The sequence below is a fragment of the Musa acuminata genome, chromosome BXJ3-10, assembly GCF_036884655.1.
Source record: "Musa acuminata AAA Group cultivar baxijiao chromosome BXJ3-10, Cavendish_Baxijiao_AAA, whole genome shotgun sequence".
Taxonomy (NCBI): domain Eukaryota; kingdom Viridiplantae; phylum Streptophyta; class Magnoliopsida; order Zingiberales; family Musaceae; genus Musa; species Musa acuminata.
Window position 1 is genome coordinate 10,526,499 of NC_088358.1, and position 7,798 is coordinate 10,534,296.

The following is a 7,798-nucleotide window of genomic DNA, read 5'->3' on the forward strand; positions in this document are numbered from 1 at the left end:
GAGTTTTCTCTCAAGTGGTCTTCTTGAGTTCTAAGTATCAAATCATTCTTATTCTTTGGAAGGTTGTTCTCAAGTTCTCCATGTGCATTGCATGTCATTTCGTAGGTCATAAAAGACCCGATAAGTTCTTTGAGTGGAAAGTTGTTCAAGTCCTTAACTTCTTGAATTGTAATTATTTTAGGATCCCAACTCTTCAGAAGGGATCTTAATATCTTGTTAACAAGTTCAAAATTAGGAAAACTTTTACCAAGTGCTTTTAGACTATTAACGACATCCATAAACCGGGTGTACATATTTTCAATGGTCTCACTTGGTTTCATATGAAACAATTCATAACAATGAACCAAAAGATTGATTTTTGACTCCTTAACCCTACTTGTGCCTTCGTGTGTGATTTCAAGTGTATATCATATGTCATAAGCCGTTTTGTAAATAGAAACTCGATTGAGTTCATTTTTATCCAATGCACAAAATAAAGCATTCATAAGTTTGGCGTTCAAAGAGAAAGTCTTATTCTCCAAATCATTCCAATCATTCATTAGAAGAGAAGGCTTTTAAAATCCATTTTCAACGATATTCCATAACTCAAAATCCATAGAAATCAAGAAAATCCTCATTCTAGTTTTCCAATATGTGTAATCCGTTCCGTTGAACATGGGAGGACATGTGATAGAATGACCCTCTTGATTGCTGGCAAAAACCCATCTCTCTTGGGTTTTAAACTAAATTGAGAGTAGCTTAGCTCTGATACCAATTATTAGGATCGAGTCGGCACTAAGAGAGGGGGTGAGTTAGTGTATACGTAAAAAAAACATCGATTTTAAAAAATTACATTCGATGAAAACCATATCAAAAGATGTTTAACTTTAGAAACGTTCGTAAGAGTGTGCAGCTAAAGTAATGAGGAAGTAAAGCAGTTAAAAAGTAAGTAAATGACAATGAAGAAAGAAAGCACACTAATTTATAGTGGTTCGGTCATTGTGACCTATGTCCACTTCCGATTCCTACTCCGTCGAGGTCACCAGCATCCACTAATGGTCTTTCTTCAATGGGCAAAGACCAACCACCCTCTTACAATACTTTCTCCTTTTCACGGGTTTAGGAGACAACCCTTACAAGCCTCACACCTCACTTGAATGATCATAAGACTTAGAAAGGGAGGAGGAGGACACTTAGCATTTTTACAACACTTTCACACCCCAACACTTCAAGATTTTTGTTCATACTTTGTTGTCCTTTCATGCATAAAAGAGTGGAGTATTTATAGGCTCCAATGGCTTCAAAATTAGAGCCAAAAAGTGTTTCATCCCGGATTTCCAAGGTACTGACGGTACCACCACCATTATTGTGTGGTACTACCACTTGCAGACTGACACTGGGTGGTACCACCACCCAATCTGGCGGTACCACTACCCAGTCTAGTAATACTACCATCTGATGGAGCCTTGGTGACTGGGCTCTAGTGGTACCACCGCTTGATAGGGCGGTACTGTTAGGATCAAGCAATACTTTCGTTAAAAATGTCAGTTTTGAAACTTTTGTTCAATGAAAAACTATATAAAAAAGATGTTAATTTGAAAGTATATAGAAGCATAGTGAATAAATAAGTAAAGCAGTTTGTAATGAAATTAAAAAGCTTAAAGTAAATGCAAACTGAGTTTTATAGTGGTTTGGTCATCGTGACCTATATCCACTCTAGATTCCTCGTCCGTTGAGGCCATCGGCATCCACTAGCGATATTCGTTCAATGGGCGATGATTAACTACTTTTTTACACTCTTTCTCCTTTTCACCGGCATCCACTGCCGAAGGATTGGATGAAGCGTCGATGAACCAATGACATACAAGGCAACTTAGTATTCTTGCTTGTAATAATTTGTCTAAATTGAGTTAGTTTAGGTTGTAATTGAGTTGGTTTAGAATGTAATTAAACCAACTCAGTTAAGGGCCAACTGAGCCCAAAGTGGGGCTGTTTTAGGCAAAGAGAAAGGCCCATTCAGTGACCTAAAAGTTGTTAGGAACGAGTCGACACTAAGAGGTGTAGGGAGGGGGGGGGGGGGGGAAGGGTGAATTAGTGCAGCGGTAAAAACTTCGTCGGTTCAAAAATCTTCATTTCAATTAAAACCGATTTCGACGAAAATTGTTTCAGAGAGATGTTAACTTGAAAGTATTTTCGTAAGGTAGTGAAAGTAGTAAGCAAGTAAGATAGTTTGCAGTTAAGGTAAATAGCAAAATAGAAAATACAAACTAGATTTTATAGTGGTTCGGTTGTCGTGACCTACATCCACTCCCAATTCCTCCTCCATTGAGGCCACCGACATCCATTATCGGTCTTCCTTCAATAGGCGAAGACGAATCACCTTTTACAACTCGATTCTCCTTTTACCGAGTTTAGGAGATAACCCTTACACCCCCACTTGCTCCTCTCTCAACATATTCTAATACTTAGAACTTTAAGAGGAGTTTCACACACAATTACAATAGATTTTTTTTTCTTTTTGCTCTAAGTTGTGTGTGTTAACCAAGGATGAGAGGTGTATTTATAGGCTGTAAGTTGATTCAAACTTGGAGCCTAAAAAGGTCTCATCCTGGGTTTCCCAGGTCTGGGCGGTACCATTACTAGTGTTAGTTTGACATTGGGTGGTACCACCGCTTGACAGGGGTGGTGCCATCGCCTACCATCCTGCCACTGGGCAGTACCACCGCCCAGTTTGGGTGGTACCACCGCCTATAGCCTCTCGGAGACTGTGTTTGGGTGGTACCACTACCCAGATTGGTGGTACCATCGCCTAACACAATCTCGGAGACTTTGCCATGACAGTGCCACCACTTGGGTCACTGTTTAGGCCTTTTCATTGGGCTCAACTGGCCCCTAATTGGGTTGGCCCAATTCCAATCCTAATTATGTGCTAACTATGAATTCTAAGAAATTTACTAAGCTAAACAAGTCTGTAAGTCTAGTTTCTTTCGGCGAGCTTCCGACGATCTTCCGGTGAACTCCCGATGATCTCTCGGTAATGTTCCATCAGACTCCCGACAAGCTCCTGGACTTCACGACGATCTTCTTGGTGAGTTTCGACGAGCTCCTTTGGCAAGCTCTTGAACTTCTTGGTCAATTCTAGTAGAACTTCCGACTAACGTCCGGACTTCCGACGAACTCTCGAACTCCCAACGAAATTGCGTTCTTGACTTTGGAACTTTATTTTGCTTTATGCCTTGCTATCGTAGTTAATCATGCACATATAAAACACACTTCGATCTAGACAATTATTACTAAGCATGAATCATATTGTCTGGCATGTCATTGGTCCATCGATGCTTTGTCCGATTCTTTGGCGCATCGTTCTCTCTTGCGGCCTATTGCCCAATTGGCCAATTGACCTCCGCAACTCCGATATCCTTGGCGCAATATCCGCTCTTCTTGGCCTGATGCCCGAATCTATGGCCCGAAGCCTTCTATCCATATGTCGATCGATCCTCCGACCCAGTGTCCAATTTTTTGACATGTTTCTCCGGCCCAACATGATTCTTCCTGCTTCAATTGTCTCTCCTTGATCGAAGCTTCCTGCGTCACTCAAAATGCAGATCAAATCATAAACACTTATCAATTGGTTTCATCATCAAAATACGAGATTCAATAAAAGTTGGGTTAGGTAGTGGCACCGCCAGTGGCTCAGTCTCCGAGACATAGTCTCCAAGACTATGTCAAGTGGTAGTACCGCCCATACATAGCCTCCCAAGCGATGGTACCGCCCAGTATAGGCGGTGGTACCTCTAGGACTTGGGAAACCCAGGATAAGATATTTTTTGGCACCAATTTTAAAACCATTTGGGGTCTATAAATACCCCAGCTATTCCTACATCAAGCAGGAGAATTGGACACAATAATTGAGAGAAAAAAGGAAGAAAAAAGCTGTTGTAATCTTATGAGAACTCCTCTCAAGCTCTTAGTGTTGGTGAAGTTCAAGAGAGGAGTGAGTGGGGGTGTAAATGTTTTCTCTTGAGCCTGTCAAAAGGAGAATCAAGTTGTAAGGGTAGTTGGTCTTTGCCCATTGAAGGAAGACTGTTAGTGGATACCGATGGCCTTAACGATAGAGGAATCGGGAGTGGATGTAGGTAACGATGACCGAACCACTATAAAACTCGGTTTGTATTTCTATTTTGCTTTTCATTCCCTTACTACAAATTGTTTTACTTCCTCATTACTTTAGTTGCACACTCTTATGAACATTTTCAAAGTTAAGCATTTTCGATATTAGTTTTTATCAAAACGAAAGTTTCAAAACCCTCGTCATTTTGATAATAAGCATACTCCATTTCGAAAGTTTTGAAACAACGATCTTCTTGGAGAGTTCTGACGAGCTTCTCTGGCAAGCTCCGAGACTTCTTGGCTGGTTCTGATAGAACTTCCGACGAACGTCGGGACTTCCAACGAACTCTCGAACTCCCAACGAAATCGTGTCCTTGACTCCGGGACTTCATTTTGCTACATGGCTTGCTATCGTAGTTAATCCTACACATGTAAAAACATAGTTTGATCTAGACAATTAATACTAAGAATTAATCAAGTTGTTCGGCATGTCATTGGTCCCTCGACGCTTCATCCGATTCTTCGGCGCATCATCCTCTCTTGTGGCCTATTGTCCAATCGGCTAGTTGACCTCCGCAACTCCGATATCCTTGGTGCAATATCCTCTCTTCTTGGCCCGATGCCTGAATTCATGGCCCGAAACCTTCTGTCGATACGTCGACCGATCCACCGGTCCGACATCCAATCTTCTGACATATTTTCTTCCGGCACAATATGATTCTTCTGTTAGGATCGGAGTGGCACTAAGAGGGGGGGGGTGTGAATTAGTGCAGTGGATTAAAACGTTGGTTTCGACAAATCTTTCATATGATAAAAATCGAACTTGAAAAGCTTAACTTGAACGTGTGTTCGTAAAGGTGTGCAGCAAAGGTAATGAGGAGATAAAGCACGTAAGAAGGTTTACAATAATGTAAATAGCAATAAGAAAATTGAGGGGTATTTATAGGCCTCAAGAGGATTCAAATTTGGGCTCCAAAATTTGAATTCTCTTTGGTTCCCGATGCTGGCGGTGCCACCGCCTGTCAGTGTCTAACACTGACAGTGTACTAGCAGTGCCACCGCGCAGCCAAGCGGTGCCACCGCCTGGCTCTCAGGTGTTGGGCGGTGCCATCGCCAGACACTTCGGTTCACTGGTTTGGCTTTAAGTCCAGCCTAAACCAAGTCTAATTTTTAGCCCAATTGGCCCCTAACCAGGATATAGGATTATCTTTTAATCCTAATCCTAATTACATGTGAACTACGTAATTAAAAACATCCCAAGCAAGTTTTTAACCGCGAACGTCGAGTCTTGTTCCGGCGAGCTTTCCGATGAACTTCCGGCGGACTTTCGATATACCCTCGGATTTCTTCCGACGGACTCCCAGCAGGCTCCCGATCTTATGATGACTTCAACGAGTAGCCAAGCCTTCTCGGTGATCTCCGCGAACATCCGACGATCTCTTCGGTGAACTTCCGAAAATTCCGACAAGTTCCCGATTTCTTCTCGGTTGGTTCCGACAGCATCTCCGACGATTCTTCGGACTCTTAAACGTCCATCGAACTTGACTCTGGTATTCTTGCTTTATGTTTTCTGGTTATCGTAGTTAATCCTGCACACTTAACTCAATAATATGGATTAGATCAATTAACCCATCAATTGATTTTATCATCAAAATCTGAGATTCAACAATCTCCCCCTTTTTGATGATGACAATCAATTGATGACGGAGTTAAATATAACTCCCCCTATCTATATGCCATATTAGGAGAAGATAAAAACACTTGAATTCCATCCCATTGAATTCAAGCATAAACCAATAAGTTCTAACTGTTGAACTTATCGTTATTCTCAGTAAATACGAAACTTCGATGAAAATCATTTTCAAATCAAATGATAAGGGACAATTTTTACTACGACAGGAGATAAAGATTTTCAACATGAATTTCATGATATAAATGTAAGGCATGATTTCAATATGATCAACTAATCTTGCGATATTCTCAAAGATTTTGCAAGGCATATAAGACATTCGTATCACACAAGCTTTTGCAATTCATATAAGTCATGCTATCAAAATGGTACAAGTTATCACTTTTCTCCCCCTTTGTCATCAACAAAAAGGAGATGAGACTTGAAGCACACAATTTGTGATCATAAAATCATTAGAGAAAGAATTCAGCATTAAGATTAATCATATAAAATTCATCATTCAAATTTGCTAAAAATATTTATCCAGAATTCATCTTAAAAAAAATCCTTTCTTCCCCGTTTTGTTTTTCAGAGGTGTTTGACTCAAGATAGGTTAAGATAATGAGTTGTACTTTAATATGTCATTTTGAATCGAAGGAGAATGATGAAGTCAAATCCATAGAAGAACGGAAAAGGATGAGAAATTTTTTGAAAAATACATTCAAACAAGCTTATTTTCAGGGACAATTTAACATGCCTAGTTCCCTTCTAATGAATTCAAATTGGTCTTCATTTAAGGTTTTTGTAAAAATATCTACCAATTGATGCTTTGTGTCAATAAATTCTAAAACAACATTATTGTTAAGGACATAATCGCATATGAAATGATGCCTACTATTGATATGCTTAGTTCTAGAGTGCTGAATTATATTTTTGGTAAGACATATGACACTAGTATTATCACATTTTATGGGAACGTTTTTGAAGTGAATTCCATAGTCTTCTAATGTATTTTTCATCCAAACAACTTATGCACAGCATGCACTTGCAGTAATGTATTCAGCTTCCACCGTAGATAGCGCAATTGAATTTTGTTTCTTGGAAGTCTAAGAAACAAGTGCATGTCCTAAAAATTGGCATGTTCTGGATGTACTTTTTCTATCTATCCTACATCCGCCAAAATCGGCATATGCATAAGCTATTGAATCAAATTTTTCAGATTTTGGATACCACAATCCTAAATTTGGAGTTCCTTTAAGATACCTAAATATTCTTTTAACACTCTTAAGATGAGATAATTTAGGATTAGATTGAAACCTAGCGCAAAGTTCTACACTAAACATAATATCCGGTCTAGTCGCGGTGAGGTAGAGTAGACTACCTATCATTCCCCTATATGTTTTTTGATCGAAATTTTCACTATTTTCAACCATATCTAACTTAGTCGAAGTACTCATAGGGGTATTTATTGCTTTTGAATTATCCATGTTAAATCATTTTAACAATTCTAATGTATATTTAGATTGATTAAAAAATATACCATCACTAAGTTGTTTGATTTGTAATCCTAAAAAGAAAGTTAATTCACCCATTAAACTCATTTCAAATTCATGACTCATACATTTGGCAAATGATTCACATAGTGATTCATCCGAAGAGCCAAAAATAATATCATCAACATAAATTTACACAATAAGAAAATTATTTTCAAAATGTTTGATAAACAATGTAGTATCAATCTTGTCTTTGGTAAAATTATTTAAAATAAGAAAGGAACTAAGCCTTTCATACCAAGCTCTAGGAGCTTGTTTCAAGCCATAGAGAGCCTTAGTCAATTTGAATACATGATTAGGAAGAAGAGAATTTTCAAATCCGGGAGGTTGTTCGACATATACTTCTTCAGAAATAAAACCATTCAAGAAGGCACTTTTGACATCCATTTGAAATAGTTTAAAATTATTACTACTAGCATAGGCAAGGAGCATCCTAATGTCTTCTAATCTTGCCACAGGAGCGAAGGTTTCTTCGTAGTCGATACCT